We start from the raw sequence: 25,479 nt of genomic DNA, 5'->3' as shown, positions 1-25,479 counted from the left end.
TCACTTTTTTGTCGGACAAAATAAAGTGTAAATTTTATATATCATTATTTAAATTTCTTGTATATCAAAATTTTGTATATATTTTGGTTCTGATTTGAATATCTGGATCTACTCAAGCCATTTTTGTAATTTTTTTACCATTATTATTCGCAGTCGCCTTCCCTTCCGCTTGCTTTCACCCCTACGATTATTTTTAAAAGAAATCCGTTTTTGTTCGCTATTTCAACGGAATTTTTGATCAGTTGTGGTCAAAAATTAATCTATTGGATTTGTTGCGCTGCACTGAGCAGGTCATTCCAATTTTTCGGTATTTTTTTATACCCTCCACTACCATCAGCCCCCATACAAAGGTGTATATTCCCGAAAAAAAAAGTAAAGGGATATTTTTCTATCTGAAATTACTTTTTTTGAAATAGATATCAAAATTTATCTTATGACGATAAAATAGTTATTTCATTTTTCTGCATTTTTTAATACTTAAAGTCAGTTTCTGGACCAAAAAGTCCTTAAAAGTTTAGAAATTGAAATTAGCTTAAATTAGGAAATTTTTACTAATTTGTAGAAAAATTTAAACAACTTTTTTTGAGAAATTATACTGAAATCAGCATTTTCAATCACTGGTAGTGAACTAAGGACACTTTCAAAAGATTTGTTTTTTTTTCCATGTGCAGTAGATTTAAAGAACTGTTCAGTTTAAACTATGTCACACCGTGCTTTGAATTGTAGTGCCCCTGGTGTAAAGAGGCAAAAGTCGGGGCATTTTATTAATTTCAAAAATACGTGCCAATAACCGCATAAAATTTCAAGCTTGAAAACTGACTGACTGAAAACTGAAGTTATTTGTGTGAAGAGGGATAATACAATATACTAAGAAATTTACTGTGTACCAAAATTGTAATGATATGCCAATTTGATCAATTTTATGAACTTAAGATTTTTGAGTAAGTGATATATCAAAAGAAAGTGCGTTTCCTATGGATTAAAATGAGGTATACGAAACTGTCATAGCTTGAAAACTGACAGTTATTTGGGTGAATAACGAAAATACATTGTTCTAAGAAATGTACTCTGTACCAAAATTGTATTGATATGCAAATTTGATAAATTTTATGAACTTAAGATTTTTTAATAAGTGATATATCAAAAGAAAGTGCGTTTCTTATGGATTAAAATGAGGTATACGAAACTGTCGTGGCTTCGAAACTGACAAAGTTATTTGCGTGAATAGGGAAAATACAATACACTAAGAAATGTACTCTGTACCAAAATTTTAATGATATGCAAATTTGATAAATTTTATGAACTTAAGATTTTTCAATAAGTGATATATCAAAAGAAAGTGCGTTTCCTATGGATTAAAATGAGGTATACGAAACTGTAGTAGCTTGAAAACTAACAGTTATTTGGGTGAATAAGAAAATACGTTGTTCTAAGAAATGTACTCTGTACCAAAATTGTATTGATATGCAAATTTGATAAATTTTATGAACTTAAGATTTTGAATAAGTGATATCTTAAAAGAAAGTGCGTTTCTTATGGATTAAAATGAGGTATACTAAACTGTCGTAGCTTGTAAACTGACAAAGTCATTTGCGTGAATAGGGAAAATACATTGTGTTAAGAAATGTACTATGTACCAAAATTTTTATGATATGCAAATTTGATAAATTTTATGAACTCAAGATTTTTGAATAAGTGATATATGAAAATAAAGTGCGTTTCTTATGGATTAAAATGAGTATACGAAACTGTCGTAGCTTGAAAACTGACAAAGTTATTTGCATGAATAGGGAAAATTTTTTTGAAATAGATATCAAAATTTATCTTATAACGATAAAATAGTTATTTTATTTTTCTGCCTTTTTTTAATCCTTAAAGCCAGTTTCTGGACCAAAAAATCCCTTAAAAGTTTAGAAATTGAAAATGAGCTTAAATTAGGAAATTTTGACTAATTTGTAGAAAAATTTAAAAGACTTTTTTTTTGAGAAATTATACTGAAATCAGCATTTTCACTGGATTCACTGGTAGGGAACTAAGGACACTTTTAAATGATTTGTTTTATTTTTTCAATGTACAGTAGATTTAAAAAACTGTTTAGTTTAAATTACGTCACACCGTACTTTGAATTGTAGTACCCCTGGTGTAAAGAGGCAAAAGTTTTTGGGGCATTTTATTAATTTCAGAAATACGTACCATTAACCATATAAAATTTCAAGCGATTTTTTGCTGTTTGAAAAAGTACATGCAATTGAAAAAAACTCTGAAACGATTATGAAAAATTCTGCACAAAATCATGAAAACTTTGGGCTCATTTATTTCAAATTTCTTTAAAAAGAACAAAATTACGTTTTTTTCTGCCCTAGGAAAATATGAAGAATCCTTGAATATTGACAGGGAAAACAAAACTACTTTTAATTTGACAAACAATTTTGAGTTGTTCATTAAAGAGTAAAACCACCGTTTTTCGTCTTTGTTTTTCAAAAATACATCCATTTATAAAAAAGTATGTTTAAAAATATTATTTTTATTCATTAGCTTTTACGCATCCACACTAAAGTTTTGGATTGATTTAGACACCACTTATTAAATCCGAAGAAATAAAGGTTTAAAGATCAAATATCGTTAGATATACAAAAAAGTTCATCCATATTTTATATGAACAATGCTTTATATACATCGTTTCAGAGGTATACCTATATAAGATTTGCAAAAATGCTGTCTTTCAGGACACTCTAATGAGTAGTCAAATACATATCAAGTTTTTTTAGATTTGAGCTGCATTTAAAAATGGCAACCGAATTTATATCAAGATAATTTTTGATGGTTTTTTAACTTATTGCAGATTTTTATTGTTATCTCGATTTAACAATAAATTTAAATTATATATTTTTGTATGAAAATATGAGTGATTACGGATCTTTATTTTTTTCTCGAATTGAGAGTTATTTAAAGTAAATGTTTAGAGAGTTATATAAATAGAAATTTTAAGGGGAGATATAAATGATTTTCTAGATGGATTTGTAGATTTCAGTTTAAAATCCGAATTTTTGTGAAAAATGTAATATGAATATATTATTTACCCTATTTTAGGAGCGGTTTTTGTTCAGTACTGCATACAAAAGTGACATCGTAGACATTCATTAAAGATCTAATATAGTTATAGAGTATAGTCGGGCGTGACCGACAATATTATACCCTACACCAATTATAAATATTAAATGTGATTTATTTTTCATAATAAAGCATTTATCTTCCATATTAACTTGTTTCGATACATTTAAACAATTTATGGATGAAAAACTAATTTTCTGAAAGAGGCTTTATATTGGGGGCTAGAGGCAAACATGGACCAAAGCCCGATGCTGAATTTCATCGTGATATTTGTGTTAATTTTGGACATTCAAGTAATTTTCTGAAAGGGACTTTATGTGGGGGCTAGGGTCAAATAAAGTCCGATAATTACGGAAATCGGTAGTATTATTAAGGCGTATATAGAACTAAGTCTTGCCGATTTTTGTAGAGATACTACAATATTTAACATAATTATGAATTTAAAAGCCCATTTCGGGGGGTAGGGTTGTATGGGGGCTAGGTGAAATAATGGACCGATTTCAACCATTTTCGTCATTGGGCCGAAAAACACGTATGGTCCAAATTTCATAAAAATATTTTGAAAATTGCGACCCGTACCTTGCGCACAAGGTTTACATGGACGGCCAGCCAGCCGGACAGACGGACGGACATGGCTTAGTAGACTCAGAAAGTAATACTGAGTCGATTGGTATACTTTAAGGTGGGTGTATGACCAATATTTTTGTGCGTTTCAAACATCAGCACAAACGTATGATACCCTCCCCACTATGGTGGTGTAGGGTATAAAAATGTTTACATTTAAATAAATCTTTTTCAAGGTGATGATGACGATGAAGAACAAATAAATGAATTGTTCTTAACAAACGTCGCTAGTTTGCTCACTAATCGGATGTGTTTAACACAAGTCCAAAAATAACACAGCTTCCAATTTATATGCAGTGAAAAATGGTCTTTCAACCCTCTTTGGAGTGGGTGATAGCGGCACAATACAAAAGGTCACAAAAAGTGTTTTTAAAACAATTTTAAATTTTAAGGAAAGATTCTTAAGCTATCGCAATGCAGAATAACGACAACAAATTTTGTTCGCAACTAAAGACGAAATTCCTCCTTGCGGAGGGTATATAGACGGCTCTGAAATAAAATTATTTGGAGCACCTGCCAAAGACCACGAGTTTTTTTTCGAAAACGTCAATATGCCGTTAAAGTTCAAGGAGTTTGTGACTACAAATTACGAATAAGACAACTAACAATAGATTATACAGGTAGCGTACATGACGCAAAAATTTTTTTAAACTGTCCCCTAGCAAAACACCCCGAAAGATTTTTGTTGCCATCGCAATGGATTGCTGGTGATAGCGCTTATCCTCTAAAGTCATTTTTGTTCACGCCTTTAAGAAGAAACAGCATCGAACATTCCAAAGCTGAAAGGGATCTCTACAACAAACACTTTTCTAAATATCGAGTTTGCATTGAGAATTGCTTTGGTATTCTAAAGGAGAAATAAAAGAGAACTCAAATGAGAATAAAATAAAATGCAACAACTGGATCATGGTTTGTTGCCAGTGTTGCCAGAAAATGAATTAAAAAATATGCTAAAACTTAAAAAACTAAGTTCTAAAATGTTCTACAGAAGAAAAAAAAGAGTGCTAAAATTTTTTAATATAACAAAACAATATAAATGATTATGCATGACTCGAATATTTCTGATACTATATCTTCATCGTTATCTCCATTTTGATATTTTTCAAATAATCTTATTTTATTTGCAATATAATAAGAAGGGCAACCAGAAATTTGCAATATCATATTTTTTGCTGCGCGTCGTATGGGCACGCGAGTTAGCTATTTATCCATTTCAGACAATTTAATGAATTTTGGCATCGATTTGTTAGAGCATATTTTTGCATATTATGTTCTTTACAGCATATTTTTGCATATTTTGAATTTTACAGCATATCTCCGCATATTTTACTCATAATCGAATTTTTTATTGCATATTTCGTTCTTTACATCTAACTTTTTCAATTTTTTTATAATTTTGTTTTTAAATAAAAATAGATTGAAAATTTTTTTTTTTTTTTTGGGAAATTCATGAATAGAAAATGTTTTTAAATTTTTTATTATATTTTATTAGAAATTAAAAGTTTAAGGCCCTTTAAAGTACAATCAAAATGACTAGAAATGAATTATCTGCATTATAAAATCCTACCTTTAGTTATTGCCAAGTTGTAATAATGGGGGTAAATAAAATTTTAAACCCATTCCCTAAAAATAAATTCATGAAGTTAAATTACTTTTTGATGGCACAAGAATGAAGCTTGTTTAAAGTGGTTGAAATCGGTCTACAACCGTACCCCTCGAATTGGCCTCTTTTGTATATCTACAAAAATCGGCACAACTTAGTTGCGTATAAGTCTAAATGTTACTGCCAATTGTCGTATCGATCGAGCCTCATTTCATCCTTGCCCCCATACAAAGTCCCCTTCAGAAAAGGTCTTGAAAGTCAATAATTCACTAGTATCATGATAAAATTCTGCATAAATAACTTTAATATAAACGTAAATCCCTCTACCAACATTTATAAGGATAGGCCTATATTTACCCTTGTAAATAACCCTCTTTGAGAAAATCACTTTTTTTGTCAACAAATTGTTATCATATGGTCGGTGTAGGTTATCATATGGTCGGTCATGCCCGACTAGACCAAAGTTTACTTTTCTGAATTATTGAGAATCGCTTAATCTGAATCCAATTTCTTTGTCACATCGTGTCCTAAAAAATTAAAATTAGTATGATTATCAAAAAAATAAAATAGAAAATATATTTTGTTTTTACACTATCAGATTTGAAATAAAATGAAACTTCAATTTGAAACAAGTTAGAGTGCTATATTCGGTTATGCCGAATCTTATATAACTTCCAGCAGCAAGCTACTTTTTATTAAAACCCATTTAACTATCTAATTTTTAGATAACTTGACAAAATTTTTGTCTCCGTAGTGAGGGTACTAACATTTAGGCATATGTGGAACTAATTTTGATTAGGTTCATAAAATTGTTTATTAATAGGCCAGTTGCAAACATTTTAATATAATGATTTATATATACATACATAAACATACTCATGTCGAATATTATCTGGATATAATAATTTAATAATGAATTAAGTGGTATTAAGTGATTTTCAGAAGTAAAATTCCGTATAACGATTGATATATGTATACCAAATACACATTTATGTCGAATTTTATCCCGATGACTTTGATTGTCAATGTGCGTTTAAGTAATTTCCAGAAGTTATCCATATATGGGAGTTGTGACCAATTATGGACCGATCAAGAAAAAATTTCGTATAATGAAAGTCGAATATTACTCCAATAGATTTATTAATTAATAAAATATGTGCGTTTAAAGCTACGTTCAGACCTGTAAAATATTTGGTCCAAATATTTGTTATAAAATATTTATAAAGTTGCGTCAAACAAATGCAATATTTATTTCATGTTCAGACTTGAACAAATATTTGATGGTATTGTTTTATCAAACAGTGCAAAAATAATTTGGTTCAAACACACACATGTTTTGCAGCCACAGTATATCGTATATTTTCATGCAAGAAAAAAACAATTTGGCAATTTGTTTTAATTTTAACTATTTTTATTAGGTTTAAAATTAAATTTTTATAATAAAAGTGTATAATATTAATATATAACACGATTGAAAAAACTTTGTTTGTCGAATCTGAACATAAAATATTTCATGTTAACAAACAGCAATGCGGATGATTTTCATAAAACAAATTGATTTGCTGGCAAATAAATATTTTCTCATTGTTTCATCAATGTGAACACCAAAAGTCAAATAATTTACGTCATTTTGGTAAAATAATTATTTGATCTTGCAAACCAAATGTAAGATCAAACAGCGTCAATGACAGCTGTTCTTTGTTTATTTTCTGAAAATGAGTGTTATCATCTCATACAAAAATGTAAATAGTCGCTTATATGACTGGTTTTATTTTATTTTTTATAAAATATAAATCTGAGACAAAGTTGTGACATTTAATTGAAATTCAAGCAATTGCGTAAATTAATGATAATTATTATTTTTGTTGTTTGTTTTGTTATTTATTGGTTGGTAACAACATACTATATATAGTTATGCTACATAATATATGCATCTATAGTCTAGTTTGCAGTCTAGTCCAACGGTTCCCAAATTACAATTAAATAAGAGATACTGTTATCTCGGAGTATGAAGTTAGGCCACATTTCATAATTCAAGGACAAGCTTATCGCAGATTTAAGTTTGTCAAATTGTAAACAAAAGTGTTCTTGTTTGGAAGGACTAAAATAATATATTTCCGAAACAGAGGTGACTCTTTATTCGTTTTCAATACGTTAATCCAGGTAATTTTATATATAAATATTCCATTCCGACGTGATACACAGATTTTAACTTGATTTTGTCGACCAATATTATTAAATTAACATCAGAAAATGCGTAAATAGTCAAAACAATGCAGTAAAATTCACAGTACTTTCGCAAAGAGTTCAAGTCATATATTATGCCGATAACGCATTCCGCAACAATATCGAAGAAGTTCAACTTTCTTATATTATTTTCCCGAAAAATTAGCTAACATACTTAGTTCACCCGTCTGCAATCGCAAAAAATTTTTGCAACATGACTCTTTAAGCACATGTCGACGATATTTGATGAAGAAACCTTTTCGTTACTTTAAAGAAAAATGAACGTGAAAGATCTCACGATCATAAAATTAAACATCATGTTAACATTTCAACAATGAAGTCATTCTATCTTTAAAAACAGGCAATTGAAACTTCTCTGAAATATTAATTATTCTCAATGTACGGGAATATTTTATTACTCAATTTATTTAAACAATTATTTATTATATTAATGGATATAAAAATATATTAATAATAAACAATTCTCTATAATTTTAAATTTTATAGATATGTAATTTAATGAAAATTATTTATAATTTGGTTATTTCCGGGCTTATAGCGATTTTTTTGAAATCGCTATAAACCGTTCCAAACAACCAAGGTTTTTCGCTACATTGACTATACTAAATAGCAACAACATGACAGTAAAGATCCATTATCTATCTCTTTTCCACTTGCACAAGGTATTGAAATGTAACTTCAATACCTTGTGCAAGTCTATCTATCTCTTTTCCACTTGCACAAGGTATTGAAATATAATTTGTATTTTTTGTTGTAAAATTTTGATGAAAAACAATATTAAATTGTTTTACGAAATTATTTGTCGAGTTGTAATTCAGGTCTGAGTTGGGGAACAACTCTCGCGTCATCGTTTTTATTTCTTAAGGACGGTCAGGCTTGTGCTTGTTGCTGGGCTTTCGACAGAATTACTTCTCACCCCGCACTAATTTAATGCACTACTTCGTATAACTGTTCAAGTTATGCGTTGTCTTCATTAAACGCGTGCTTTCGTTTTACCTCAGAGTGAGGTTATGTATTTAACTGGTGGAGACCATAAAATACTCACGATATAACCTGGTGGAGACCATTTAAACTCAAATATTTACTGGTGGAGACCATTAAAACTCTAAAACTTTTTTCTGGTGGAGACCATTAATACTTTTGATGAAATTAAGTCCGGATGCTCCAACTTCCTATATGAAGGTATAGGTCGGTTGGTGGGGTTTTCTCTGGACAAACGTGTGATAACCTGGCAATATGAGTGCTTAATGTACCGCCATCCTAATTAAAACCCGAAGAAAAAAAAAAAAGAAATTATTTGTTGTAATGTGAACACCGGGCAAACAAACTTTTACTATTTGTATTGAATTGTGTTTGGCTTTGTTTCTTCAAACAAAACGTCAAAATAGAAATACTCATTTTAAGCACATTATGAAATAAAAATGTATTTAATTTTTTGTTTTTAGGCAGAAATTTCTATGAAATCGTAAAAAATATTATTAAATAGTTTTTTTAACGTTTAACAAAAATGTTTCATGTTTGGTGTTCACATTGTGTTCACATTAAGAAAATATTTGTAGGTTGACATATAAAAATGTTTCAAGAAAAACAGCTGATATTCTGTTTGCTCTTCAAAAATATTTTGTGTTCACATTACAGCCAACAAATATTTGATAAAAAACGTCAAATATTTGATAGGTGTGAACGTACCTTAAGTGTTTTTCGTAAGTGGACTTTATATAGGAGCTATGAGCAATTATATGATTTATATTCATATTATATTTGTATGTACAAAATTTTGTGTTGATACCGATATATTTGAGGGAGTTATTAACGATAAACTAATTTCCGGGAATATACACCTTTGTATGGGGACTATGGGAAATATTGGATCAATTGTTATGAGTTTGAACATACTTGATCCCTGCCACACAAAAATAATGTGTAACAAAATTCATGGAAACATCTTTGGTAGTTTCTGAGAAAACTACATAAGAATTGGGAAAAAACGTTATTTTTTCGAGGTAGTCTGAAATTTTTATTCATAACTTTTTACGTCGTGAACCAAACTGTACCGGATAATAAAGAATGTTTTGGGTTAATTTATAATGCTTCGTTTTAACGTGAGCGTGTTTTACATCGACAGACAGACGGACATAGCTAAATCGACTCAGAATTTCATAAGGATCAAGAATATATATATATACTTTGTTGGACCTCAGATGAATATTTATTTCTTGGTGTTACACACGGAATGACAAAGTTATATAAATCCTCTATCACCACTGATGGTGGTGGAGGGTATAAAAACCTTTATTAAAATCACTATATCAGCTTCATCGTTGAGCAGCACAAATTGATTTCGATTTGTTTATTGAAGGAATCACAAAGCAAATTGTTCGAAACTCACTGAATTGATGTTCTTTAAAAATTGTTTCAAAGTCCTTGCATATATCGACTAAACTTTGCAGCACTGAAATGTTAAAGTTGAGCATACATCTCTCGCAATTATCCGCCAAAATTTCGTTCATTTCGTATAATTGTCATTAATTAATTTAAACTTTGTATAGTGTGAATTCCATCTTGTTGGACAGTAGTTCTTCAGGGTTGTATCCAGCATGTGCTGCTTGTTGGTCTTTTTGAAATAATTCACATTTTTTTTCCAGGAATGTGTTATTCCGTTTTATTCCTCCGTTGACTCGAAAGCATCGTTTAAAATGTTGGAAATGTTCTATTCTAGTAAGCATTCTATGTTCTATTCTAGTAAGCATTCTATTCTAGTAAAATCCTTCAAAGCGCAAATAATATTGCTTCCACGATCTGTGACGAATACCGCATTTGCCAGGTCCATACTCCAAATTCTCCAAACAGAGTGCATAGTTTATTTTTAACATTAATTGCAGTATTTGACTTTAAGTCCATCGATTTTATTCCAAGTGTTAGAGCAACAAGTCTGGAATTTACTTGAAAATGTAAAGTGGCACACAAAAAATTCCTTCTGACGAAATCATCTGTCCAAACATCAATCGTAACTGCTGCTTCGCCATTTGTCACAAGTTTTTGAGCGTGAATTTCTTGCTTCTTTTCTTTTCAGACATCAGTACTGTCTTTCGATATAACGTTCTATCAATATTTACTCCATACTTTGCACCAATTTTTATAAATTTTTTCGATCATCTTCCTAAATCCCAATCCTTCCACAATATTAAATGAGTAGTATGGAAGTTTGGAGGCAGAATTTTCACTGCCTCCCCATTCATAAGAGCTAAGCAATAGTAAATGGCGGCAGAGAAATTCTCCTCCCCCATTCATAAGAGCTATGTATATTGAAAAATGATGGCAGAGAAATTTTGCTTCCCCATTCATAAGAGCAATGTATAAGGAAAATGAAGGCAGAGAAAATTCTGCTCAGTGAATAATTTTTTGTAATTTTGTTTGTAAAAGTAGACAATTTTTAATTTTGGTACGTATGTTTACGTGAAAAAATAACCTTGAGTAAGGCCGTTGAGATTAATGTGAGATATTTTATGTTGTTGAGAATGGTCATGATTAATTTTGAATACTTACACAAATTAATCATAGTCAAACACTAAAGTCGGTTCTTTTTAAAAACAATTTTAATATTTAAACCTTTTACTAACTGTTTCTTAACTATAGTGGAAATTAATAATGGTTTTAAGTTGAGCCAGCTTTAAGTGGGTGCTTAGTAAAATATTTGAAATTTTTCATACAAACTGGTATAAATACTGAATAAGTGGCATCTCTGCACAGCTGATGCAATAAAAGAACCAAGAAATAAACAAAATATAAATTGTTTTTTTAACATTTTAAAGAAAAATAAACTTATTAAAAAGTGCGTTGCTATTTTATCAAGCCTATATCGCAAAAAAAAACTCATCAGCGTCTAGCTCAAATGGGCAAACCGTTCCTTATACATGCAACTGAGGCTTTCTTTCTTCACACAAATATTCGATAAAACCAAAATAATTTTCATTGTACTCAATTGTACACATCTCTTCAATTCTTTTTCAACACTTTTTCCATAATTTATAAAAAAAATAACATAATTCATATAACTTTTGTTATACCCTACACCACTTTAGTGGGGAGGGTATATTGGATTTGTGATGATGTTTGTAACATACAAAAATATTCGTCCCACCTTAAAGTATACCAATCGGCTTAGAATCGTTTTCTGAGTCGATTAATTTTCAAGATAATTGGATGAAATTTGGCACGCACGTTTTATTTGACCCAAGGACGATAAAACACGGCACAACTAAGTTTTATAGAAGTCTTGATGACCCTGCCAAATTTCATAAAGATCGGGCTCCATTTGACCATAGTTCCCATAACCATTAACTTATAAACACAAATATCGCAATGAAATTCAGCACAATAAAATATTATGTAAATATAAATATATTCACAAAATTTTATCGGGCTTGGTCCATATTTGCCTCTAGCCCCCATATAAAGCCTCTTTCAGAAAATTAGTTTTTCATCCATAAATTGCTTAAATGTATCGGAACAAGGGAATATTGAAGATAAATGCTTTATTATAAAAAATAAATCACATTTAATATTCATAACTGGTGTAGGGTATCATATGGTCGGCCACGCCCGACTATACTTTCTTACTTGTTTTTGATTTGTTTTGATTTTGTAACTTTTGATAAATGACAAACAGATGATAGAGTTAAAATGATGTTAATTTTGTTAAAAACAACTTCAGCTTGTTTTAAGTATAAAACTGACTTTAGCCGAAAAAGTAAGCTTTTTCTCGTCTATAATAGCTGAAAAGTATACATTTTAATAAATGATACTTAAATTATACTTTTTTGATGACTATGATTATGGCCCAATAATTTTAACAATTTAAACAACTTTAAGTGTAGAAGAGCATTCAAAGGAAGAATAGAGACATACTTCTATGAAAACAAACAGGAGGATATACTACAGCCGAAAGAGTTTTTCGAAATAGTAAATGGAGGGTTAGTATGTATTATTAATAATTCTATAAAGAATTATACTACATTCAAGTATAATATAGAGCTTCAATGCGAGTACATAACAAGTAAGAGTGTTATATTCGGCTATGCCGAATCTTATATACCCACCATCGAACCTCGTTTGACTCGAATGAAACTTACTTACGTCGAATTTCATCTATATACTCGTATTTTTAGGCCAGTTATAAGCGTTAAAGTAATTTTCTGAAGGGGACCTTATATAGGGGAGGTAGGGTCAATTATGGGTCGATCCTCATAAAATTTGGTAGACAGAATTTGGTTCGTATTAAATTTATTTGTGTCGACAGACGGACGGACGGACAGACATGGCTAGATCGTCTTAGAATATAATGAGGACCCAGAATATATATACTTTTGTGGGTCTATGACCAATATTTCGATGTGTTACAAACGGAATGACAAAATCAATATACCCCCATCTTTTTTGATGGTGGGTATAATAATAAGAGATGAAGATATAAAATTAACCTCCATCACCCACCGCTTTAAAATGTCTATATTCATACTGAGTGACCATGTTGAAGAATCTCTTAAATTACATTATGATAAAATAATCAACAAAATGAGTGAATTTCAAGAAAGAGATAGTGGATGGTCACTTATTCGGATAAAGAAGCTTGAAGTAAACATTAATATGGCTTCTTTTATACGAGGATCAAAATACATCCCATTACCTCATTGGTTAATGAAAAAACAAGCATGCTTCAAAATTTTAAATGATGATGATTACTGCTTTAAATGGAGCGTTATTGCATCATTTTCAAAAAACAACCTGTACATATAATAGCGTTTAGCTATTATATTAAATTTAGTTTTGACTATAGTTTAGATAAGTTTAATATTTATTTTGGAGATGATGCACCTACTATATTTATTGATAATTTAATTAACGATACTACAGAAATTTATAAAAATTATTTAGCTAAAGACAACACTTTCCACTGACGAACAACATTTATATGACTCCTCAACAAATTGTCATATTTGTGAGAAAACCTTAGGAACTGACAAAGTACGAGACCATTGTCATTTTATTGGTAAATATAGAGGCGCAGCCCATAACTCTTGTAATCTTCTCTATAGAACAGCTAAATTTATACCGGTACTCTTTCATAATTTTTCTTCTTATGACTGTCACTTATTCATGAAAGAACTTTCAAACTTTAATGGTGATATTAAAGTAATTCCCCTCAACAAAGAAAGGAGTCTTTTGAAATTCAATTTCTAGACTCTTGTAGATTTATGACCTCGAGTTTAGAATCTCTCGCTAATAATTTAAATGATGATGACTTTCATATTTTAAAAAAAGTTTTCACAAAAACGCAAGAGTTTAATCTACTTAAAAGAAAAGGTGTGCTCCATACTCTTACATTGATTCAATGAATCGTTTGAGTGAAAAAGTCTTCCCACTAATGAGACATTTTATAATATTTTAAGTAATTCGGAATGTACAAATGAAGATTATAAGCATGCTCAAACTGTGTGGGAAACCTTTAAATGTAAGAATATGTTGGATTACACAAAATTATATTTAAAAACAGATGTTCTCCTTCTAACAGACATTTTTCAAAATTTTAGAAAAATTTGTAAAAGTATTTATAAACTGGATCCATGTCAGTACTATACAGCTCCAGGATTATCGTGGGATGCCAAGCTTACGACAACGAAAATAGAGTTAAGGTTATTTATTAATGATATTAATATGTATAACTTTATACAAGATGGTATCAGAGGTGGTCTAGTCCAATGCTTTAAACAATATTCCAAGGCAAATAATAAATACTTGGACGATTTTGATCAAACCAAACCCTCGGAATTCTTAATGTACCTAGATGCTAATAACCTTTACGGTTGGGCAATGTCTGAATATCTCCTATACGGAGAATTTGAATGTGTATACGATGAGGACACGCTAAAATATCTTGATTTGAATAATATTTCAGATACTTCCAATATTGGATATATCCTGGAGGTAGACTTAGAGTATCCTCGAAAGTTACATGAAACCCACAACGATCTTCCATTTTGTACAGAAAACAAAATTGTTGGTAATTCTAAATGTAAGAAGCTTATAGCAGACTTAACATATAAAACAAAATATCCAATTTATTATAGAGTTCTAAAACAATGTTTAAGGAAAGGAGCTTTAAAATTTAATACTCACCATAGAACATTGGCCTCACCATAACATTGGCCAAAAATTCTTTTGAAAAAGATTTTTTCAAATTATTTAATAATTCCGTTTATGAAAATACCATGGAGAATGTACACAAACGGAAAGATGTTAAAATTGTAACCGACTGGGAAACAACCAGGCGGAACCATTTAGGAGCTAGAGCACTAATTTCAAAGCCAAGTTTTTCAAGCATATGCCAATTTTCAGATAATATGTTTGCAGTCCAACACAAAATTATGCAAATAACATATAATAAACCTATTTATTTAGGCTTTGCTATGTTAGAACTCTCAAAATGGAAAATGTGCGATTTCCATTATCAGTATATGATACCAAAATTCCAAAAAATATAGCTCTGAATTATATGGACACGGACTCATTCATATACTCCATAAAGACGGAGGATTTCTATAGTGACATCCGTGAAGACATTCCATTAAAGTTTGACACATCTGAGTATCAACCTGATAATATATTTAACATTGCTCTATTAAATAAAAAAGTCCTTGGTATGATAAAAGATGAGAATAATGGAAAAACAAGTAAGAAAGTATAGTCGGGCGTGGCCGACCATATGATACCCTACACCAATTATGAATATTAAATGTGATTTATTTTTCATAATAACGCATTTATCTTCAATATTCCATTGTTCCGATACATCTAAACAATTTATGGATGAAAAACTAATTTTCTGAAAGAGGCTTTATATGGGGGCTAGGGTCAAATATGGACGAAGCCCGATAAAATTTTGTGAATATATTTATATTTACATAATATTTTATTGTGCATAATTTCATCGCGATATTTGTGTTTATAAGTTAATTTTTGACATTCAAGTAATTTTCTGAAGGGGACTTTGCATGGGAGCTAGGGTCAAATGGGGCCCGATCTTTATGAAATCTGGCAGGGTCATCAAGACTTCTATAAAACTTAGTTGTTTTATCGATATACCTGTATATTTAACATAATTATGAGCTCAGAAGTCCTTATGGGGGGTTCTGTTCTATGGGGGCTGGGTGAAATAATGGACCGATTTTAACCATTTTCAATAGGCTTCGTGTCTGCAAATCTCATCCAATTATCTTGAAAATTGCGACCTGTACCTTGCGCACAAGGTTTACATGGACAGCCAGACGGACGGACGGACATAGCTTAATCGACTCAGAAAACGATTCTAAGCCGATTGGTATACTTTAAGGGGGGTATAGGACGAATATTTTTGTATGTTACAAACATCAGCACAAACCAAATATACCCCCCAAGTGGTGTAGGGTATAATTATGAAAGAGTTTGTGGGACTTCGGTCTAAAATGTATTCATATAAAACAGTTGGCATAAAAGAGGTGAAAAAGTCTAAAGGATTTAAAAAAGTCTTGTATGGAAAATTTGTCAATTGTAGATTATAAACAAGTAGGAAAGTATAGTCGGGCATGGCCGACCAAATAATACCCTACACCATGAGTATATTTTAAAAAATTTTATTTTTCATAAAGAAACTTTTATGTTGAATTTTACCTTAATTCTATAGTATTTAAGCAATTTATTGATAAAAAAACAAATTTTCTAAATGAGGCTTTTTATAGGAGTATAGGTCAAATATGGGTCGATCCTCATTGAATTTGGGAAAAGGATATATTTTTAAATAACAGTTAGTTGAGTTTCATTGCGATACAAATGGTTACAAGTCAATTTTAGACGTTTAAGACATTTTTTGAAGGTTGGTTTGTTTGGGGGCTAGGGTCAAATAAGGGCCGATCATTACGAAAATCTGAAGTGTCATTTATATTTATATAAAACATATTTGTGCCAATTTTTAGAGAGATAATAGTATATTTGACATATTTATGGCATAAAAAGCCCAAATCCGGAGGTACGGTTGTATGGGAGCTATGTGAAAATACGTCTTAATCGACTCAAAATGTGATTCTGAATCGATCGGTATACTTTAAGGTGTGTATACTGTAAGGTGTGTATTACAAACATCAGCACAAACGTATAATACCCTCCCCACTATAGTGGTGTAGGGTATAAATACCTGTATATTGATAAAAAGCGGCACAACTAAGTTTTATAAGAGCCTTGATGACCTTGCCAAATTTCATAGAGATCGGGACTCATTTGACCCTAGCTCCCATACAAAGTCCCCTTCAGAAAATTACTTGAATGTCCAAAATTAACTTATAAACACAAATATCGCGATGAAATTCAGCACAATAAAATATTATGTAAATATAAAATATATTCACAAATTTGCTCCTAGCTCCCAGCTCCCATATAAAGCCTTTTTCAAAAAATTTAATTTTCATCCATAAATTGCTTAAATGTATCGGAACAATTACTTGAATGTCCAAAATTAACTTATAAACACAAATATCGCGATGAAATTCAGCACAATAAAATATTATGTACATATGAATATATATACAAAATTTTATCAGGCTTGGTCCATATTTGCCCCTAGCCCCCATATAAAGCCTCTTTCAGAAAATTAGTTTTTCATCCATAAATTGCTTAAATGTATCGAAACAAGGTAATAGAAGATAAATGCTTTATTATGAAAAATAAATCACATTTAATATTCATAACTGGTGTAGGTTATCATATGGTCGGTCACGCCCGACTATACTTTCTTATTTGTTTATATATTTGTTTTATCACGTTAACATAAAGAATATGTTTGTTCTCCTTTAATAATTTTAGATTGGAGGTCATTATTTATATTTTCAAATATTGAGTAATGACTATTATTGAATATATTAGATCTAAATCTGAAGGCGTTGTGTATTTGTTGAGTAAGGTCTAGTAATAAATAACCATAAGCATGTTGTGTACATTTATTATATACATACATCAACCACAGCTTTTGAATTTTCAGGATATACTTGACGAGCTAAATGTTGAAACTGTAACTTATCTCTCGGATTTTTAAACATTACTACATATTTTGAATTTAACGAAATATCTCTGGAATAAGCACCTTTATGGAAAATGTTTTGTGTTACTAATATTACTGATAAGTTTCTATGATGAGATGCCTTAGTAAAGAGTTCACAAATTTTATTATTAGATGTTTCAAGCATTAAATCATCCAATATTATTAAAGTTGATTCTTTATCAATAGTAACAAAATTTTCGGGAATTCCTTTGATAAACTCTACATTTTCAATTTTGGGTAGTGAATTTTTTTCAGCAAAACACCATATGATTCGATCTATATCTTTAGATATTAAGTGTTGACATTCTTCATCATCAAGCAAGAAAAAACTTTAAACGATGTCGATTTATACAAAGGGGCATTTTAGATACATGGCAAATAGACTTGGTGGAGATGATACCATTTGCAAAATATAATAAAGATTTTAAATATATGCTTACTGTAATTTATGTATTTTCAAAGTATGCATACACAGAAAAAATTAAAAATGAATTTCAATTATGAAATTGCTCATATTAATTAAAAAAAGTTTTGATTTTGCTCTAATCATGAAAATGATACTATTGATTAACTGAAAATTAAAAATGTTAATTGGAAAAAAAGTGGCAAAAATTTCAATTAAAACAGTATTATTGTAATTAATTCGTTTAATTAGATTTGGTGGCATATTTCAAACAAGTTTTTAATGAGTTCGATTAAATTCCTAATTACTTTAATGTTAAATATCCACTAAAAACTTATTATTCCAATTCAAGATTTATCTGAATTGTTTTTATTTAATATACACAAAACTAATATATGTATGTACATAAATAAAATTTACATGCAATCTTGTATGTATGTATGTATATATGTATGTATGTATGTATGTATGTATGTATGTATGTATGTATGTATGTATGTATGTATGTATGTATGTATGTATGTATGTATGTATGTATGTATGTATGTATGTATGTATGTATGTATGTATGTATGTATGTATGTATGTATGTATGTATGTATGTATGTATGTATGTATGTATGTATGTATGTATGTATGTATGTATGTATGTATGTATGTATGTATGTATGTATGTATGTATGTATGTATGTATGTATGTATGTATGTATGTATGTATGTATGTATGTATGTATGTATGTATGTATGTATGTATGTATGTATGTATGTATGTATGTATGTATGTATGTATGTATGTATGTATGTATGTATGTATGTATGTATGTATGTATGTATGTATGTATGTATGTATGTATGTATGTATGTATGTATGTATGTATGTATGTATGTATGTATGTATGTATGTATGTATGTATGTATGTATGTATGTATGTATGTATGTATGTATGTATGTATATGCAAATGCCACGATATTCTCAGATTGTAATTCAGAGACTGCGAAATCAATCTTTATTCATGAAAGCTCCTAGCATCCTTCAGTGACATGTTGCCAAGACATAATAATCTAAAAAGAAACAGCAAAAAAAAAACTAAGATAAATGGATGAGAAATCTTGCGCTACACGTACCTTGTGTTAAGTTCACCGAGCTATTTGTAAGCACTTTGGATGCATTCCCGCAGTATATCTCCCGAAAATCTCCCGCAGTATATCTAAATGACACAATACTAAATTAAGTAATCATATTTTTAAATTGAAACATTTTTACTTACGGAGTAGGTCCACATAATAGAGATGAGTAAATTCCCGTCCATTTCGTTTTTATATTAAAAATAAAACATTTTTTTTTAATAAAATAACAAGAAACTCTCATATAAAATAGTTTAAAATATTTTTTCTTTCTTATTTTATTATTTACAAATGTCATAATTTTATAAATTTCAAAAAGTATCATATTCAATTACAAAAATTAATTATACTAATTAAAATTTTTATTAAATTCAATTTTAATATAAATTAACGTCTTTATTGAAAAAAATTATTGAATATTTTTTTCTGTGTATGCATTACCATTAAACCCTAAAACTGGAAAAGAAATATCGAAAGCATTAAAACATATTGTAAAATTAAATAAAGGAAAATCTCCCTAAATATACATTCAGATCAAGGAAAAGTATTTTATAATAAACACTTTAAAGCAGTGTTTACTTTTACTAATATATTAGTCAGCCGTAAAATACACATTTTTATCACTCGTCATACTAAAAATATTTAAACTTTTTCAGATTTAAATAACATTGCTACTAAATATTGCCGTTCTGTTTTTATGTTTAACTAGAAAAATTGCGACGTTACACTGCAATCTCTAGCAGCACGAATGAACAGTATTACGGCTGTATTTATAAAAATTTATTTTAGGTTTATTAAACAATTTTAGGCAAAATTCAGGAAAATCGTATTTATAAACGTGAAATAGCTTAAAACACCTTCAATAAACCATTGACAATTAGAAGAATTTTATTGTAGGCTCGACCCTTCTTTAAGCCAACAATAAGTTGATTTTTAACAATTTTTTTCTCTGATAAAGATTTTTCCGGTAATTTTAGGTTGATTGCGAAAACTAATTATGGTTTCTTTTAAAATAAAATCTAAAAATTCTAATTTTAACGTTTACAAATTTGTAAATAAAATCCCAGAAAATTTTTAAACGATTATATTTTGAGGAAAAAACTCAAATCTAGGCATTATTGGATTAATGCATGAATATTTGATAATATTCCAATTGTCCAGCACTATTTTTAGGCAATTTGGAAGTGCCCGCCTGTCAACCAAATGATGGACAAAATCATTTGATTTGGCTTTTTCAAAGTTTGTTGGTTAAATATAATGCCATAAAGTAATTAACCATGTAAATTATATTGATTAGTGTTATACTAATGCAAATATATTCGCCGGCATTAAAATTAGTCAAATATCAAAGAAATTTATCAATATTTGCAAAAATTTATCAAAAATTACAAGGAAAATAAGTAAAAATAAGAAAATGTGTCATAGTGATGTATATTTTGTCGCAAAATATCCGTTATTCGGATACTTTTAATAATAATTGGAAATTATATGTTATATTTATACATCTGAACTAAATAGACATTTATTAAAGCCATATATATATTTATTTTTCTTAAAAGTTTGTTTTTATTGTCAAAAATCTATTATAAACAAAAATATGAAATTAAGAAAACCGAATCAACGAATATTTTATCCTAATTGTACGCAACACTAACACATAAAATGACAGCCATATTGTACAGTGCTGCCAACTTAAACATAAATCAGCACAATAGTTAATATACATACGTTTATTATTTGTTTATGAATATCACAATTTGATTAATGGTTTTTAAGGCTAAAGTGTGCTTTAACTATTGAGTGCATTAAAAGCAAAATAAGATTTTTTTATAAATACAAGCGTTAATCTCTTGTTTGTTGTACAAGAAAAAAAATATATTTTTGTGCTATAGCAGCGCACATTCAAACTCAAATCTGTTAAACTAATATGGCTAGTATTGATGATATTTTTATTTGCGCTGAGTTTTTCCTAGCAGCAATTAAATTTTGTTTTGCAACTGCTAGCTGCAAATTTATTTATTGTTTTCTTATATTTTATTTTATGAATAAACAGTTATACCAGTGTTACCACAATCTCTAATTAAGGATAATTATTTTTCGCAACATAAAAAATAGTTTGTAAAATATACATAGTGGCACCTCTCATATGAATTAAATACAGAAATCGTTTTTCTCGGAAACTATTAGAGTCAGAATCTTCTAATTTTGACGAAAAACTTTAACTTCATTATGAACATTGGGAAAAAATGGGCAAACTTTTATTAGGGGGCTTGGAAGTTCCAAGTTGGAACCTCCATATGAATTAAATAAATATGTATATGTTATTGAAAATATGGCTACCCCATAAAACACAACTCAAATTAAAAGCGTTCTTTAGATGTTTTTATTATTTTGTTCTAATGAATAAACATTTTTGAGCAATGTAGTTGTAAGATAATATTGTTATACTTATAACAATTTTATAACTAAATGATAGTTTTAAATATTTTTTGTTGTAGAAATTAATAAAATTATAATCACCTTGTATAAAGCAGGATGAACACACATAATTAAAATATTTTTTTTTGAATTCTAATGAGCTTACTTTACAAATTATTCAAATCACACTGCTAAAATGTGGAAGATTATTATATAATTTTTTTAAGAAATGTAATTAATATTATTTTGTAAAACATTAAGGAAAAAACAAACAAATATCAAGGTAGTATTTCCTGTATTATATCATACAGAAACTATGAGAATATTTAAACTATATTTAAATAATTAATATGTCAATCAGTACAGGATGTTATAGGTCGAATATCATCGATATATGGATGATAATAAATATACATATATACATACATACATACATACATACATACATACATACATACATACATACATACATACATACATACATACATACATACATACATACATACATACATACATACATACATACATACATACATACATACATACATACATACATACATACATACATACATACATACATACATACATACATACATACATACATACATACATACATACATACATACATACATACATACATACATGTATAAAACTGTGAATGTACTTACATACATACCTACATATGTTTATTTACAAATTGCAGCATCAATATTGCCAAAAAATAATAAATAAAACTACAACTGGCAGTAGCAAAACCAAAATAAAGTTACATTGCTGCTAGGAAAAACTAAACGCAAACAAAAATAACATCAATACTCGCCATATTAGTTTAACAAATTTGAGTGTGCGCTGCTAAAGCACAAAAATATATTTGTGTTGGCCTGCAATTATGTCTGCCTGCTACTAGAAATTGCAAACACGAGTTGCAATTTTTATATTAATACGAATATACAGGCAAATCCCGGTATAACGAATGATATAATGTCAGGCCCTTTCGTTAAACCGAAATATTCGTTATATCGGAATTATTTTTTCTAGTAAATAATTTCAAAAAACCATTCAAATTAATGTATGAAATTCTTACTTCAAATTTTATTTCAAACAACTAATAACAACGCACACGTTTTTCCATTTTGAACATCTGAACGGATTGAAAAATTTGTGAAGGATTTTAGTTTTCTAACAACTTTAATTTCCTGCTATTTCCTTAACCTTATTTTATTATCTAGAAGATAGAATTAAACTCTTTTGAGGAAAAACTGAACTTGAGAATCGATAACTGAGTCTCATGCTGATAATTTCAAAACCCTGGAATATTGCGCCATATTGGGGTATCGAAATAATTTATTTTGCTGTAAAATTTTATTATTTCAATGTATCCCTTTTAAACACTATTCAAGCTAAATTTACCATTAAATTCACATCTAACAGATTTATGCTTTTTAGATTATAATGTAAGGAATTTTGATCGATAGGTCAGATATGTAGTATAACTAAAATTAGGAATATGGGCGACATCTTTCATTTTTACATTATATTCTAATTGCTCAATCAAGTTTTTGATATTAACAATATAAATATAAAATCAAAAGCTGGATTTTTTTATGTATTTTTTCTTTTTATTCGTTATATCGAGTATAAAATATCTTAAACGTTCGCTATATAAGGTAGTTAATGTTAAAAATTTGGCTGTTCGTTATATCGGATTTTCGTTAAAGTGAGATTCGTTATACCGGGATTTGCCTGTACTTATTCCAATATGAAGGCATCAATAGTAGAGCGATTTAATAGAACATTAAAAAATAAAATGTGGAAACAATTTAGTATGCAAGGAAATTATAAATGGATAGATATATTAGATAAATTATTGAAAGTATATAACTCCTCTTATCATCGTTCTATAAAAACAACACCCAATTCAGTTAATAACATAAATAAAGAAAGGCTTTTATGAAGTGTGTACAACAACTTAAAAATGTTCAAAAAAGGAAAATATATAAATGATTTTGTTCGAATAAGCAAATATAAAAAGGTTATACGCCAAATTGGTCTTCAGAAGTTTTTAAAGTTAACTAAATTTATGTTAAAAATCCTAAAACCTACAAGCTTGTTGATGTAAATGGAAATATAATAAAAGGCGGATTTTATGAGGAAGAATTATTAAAAACTAAAGTTCCAAACATTTTTTGGTCGAAAAGGTGTTAAAGCGTCGTGGGGAAAAATTTCTGGTAAAATGGTTAGGATTTGGAAAGGAGTACAATTCATGGAAATGATATTAGTGCATAACTTAAACATGTATGTATTACAGTCAAAAAATTGTTTAATCATTTAATCTAAAGATGGCTTCAAGTATAGAAGAAAATAATATTTATGTTACTTTATTAAGTAACTAGCTATACCCAGTGTGCTTTGCTACCTTAAAAGGAATATGTATAAATAAATACCAGATTTATTATATGTTACATATGAAAGATGTCAAGCAAATTATTGCAAGTTCCCCAGTTTCTATCTATCGCCAATTTCTACCTATCTATAAAAAATTTTAATAATATAAGAGTTTCCGAGATGCACGAAATTTTGTATTTAATTCATATATATTGTGCCAAGCCACCCATTGAAAGTCCGCCCGTTATGCTCTAAATGTTCACATGAATTTCAAAGTTCTCCATGTAAAATTTGAAGATTCTAGCTCTTATAGTTTCTCAGATATACGAATTTTTCTATTTGATTCATGTGGGGGCTTCAAGACCCCCCAAAATGTTCAGATGAATATTTAACTTCTTCGTGTGAAATTTGAAGAATTTAGTTCCATTAGTTTTCCAGATAAAGGAATTTTTGTCTTTAATTAATATGGAGGTGCCGCTAAATAATTATATTGACACTAAAGTTGCTCCGACAAAATTTGAGGACTCTAACTGTTATATTATCTAAAATATACGGATTTAATATTTTCTTAATATAGGCGTGGCTCCTCGCCCACTTGGAATTTCAAAATAAAAAGTAGCCTATTCCAGATATACAGGAATACGCTGTGAAAATTTGAATAAAATCGGTTCAGCCGTTTAGTAGTCTATAACGTTCAAACATACAAACAAACACACATTCATTTTTATATATATAGATGATTCAGTGCATATTTATAACAACTCTCCAAGTACGTTTACAAACTTGTTAAAACAATCGCTAAACTTAAATGGTGAATGGATTGTAGGATTATCAGATATTTCATCTACATTAATAAACATGATATAATTGATAAAAATATTATAAAACGTAAAAAGCGAAATATTTCAAATTTGGATAAGTCTTCAAAACGTAACGACAATATCAAAGTTGAGAACTACTGAACAAGATAACATTAAATTAAAATTTAAGGAACTTATGTATTTATCGAATGAGAAGGAAACAAATTTAAGTATTCATAATACAACAAATAATACTCCACAAACTAACGTATCTTTAAAAGAAAAAGTCAACAAAAGCTTAAATAAAGTGAACGTAGAAGTTATCACCAAAGAATCAGGAAGTGATAAAAAGATTTAAATCAAGAATTAGAGAATGATAGGAACGATTATATTTTATCGTCCACACATAATATTTTGGAAAACTCGTTAAATAAATTTTCCAGTAACATTTCGCATTATTTTAACACCAGTTGATTCAACTGGTGTAAACGAAATTGTATTTATTTACACAGATATTATTAAACTTCGGCATATGGGGAACAAAAAAACTAAATGTTTGAAAATATTTTCAATATTATCATTAAAAAATGATATTAATTTTAATAGAATAGATTATTATTATATATTATGTATGAA

This window comes from Lucilia sericata, unplaced genomic scaffold (genome assembly GCF_015586225.1).
Source record: "Lucilia sericata isolate MDLA Ls3-8-SP2 unplaced genomic scaffold, ASM1558622v1 Contig000263F_arrow, whole genome shotgun sequence".
Taxonomy (NCBI): domain Eukaryota; kingdom Metazoa; phylum Arthropoda; class Insecta; order Diptera; family Calliphoridae; genus Lucilia; species Lucilia sericata.
The sequence above is the reverse complement of the archived record's forward strand: the minus strand, read 5'-3'. Positions refer to the sequence as shown.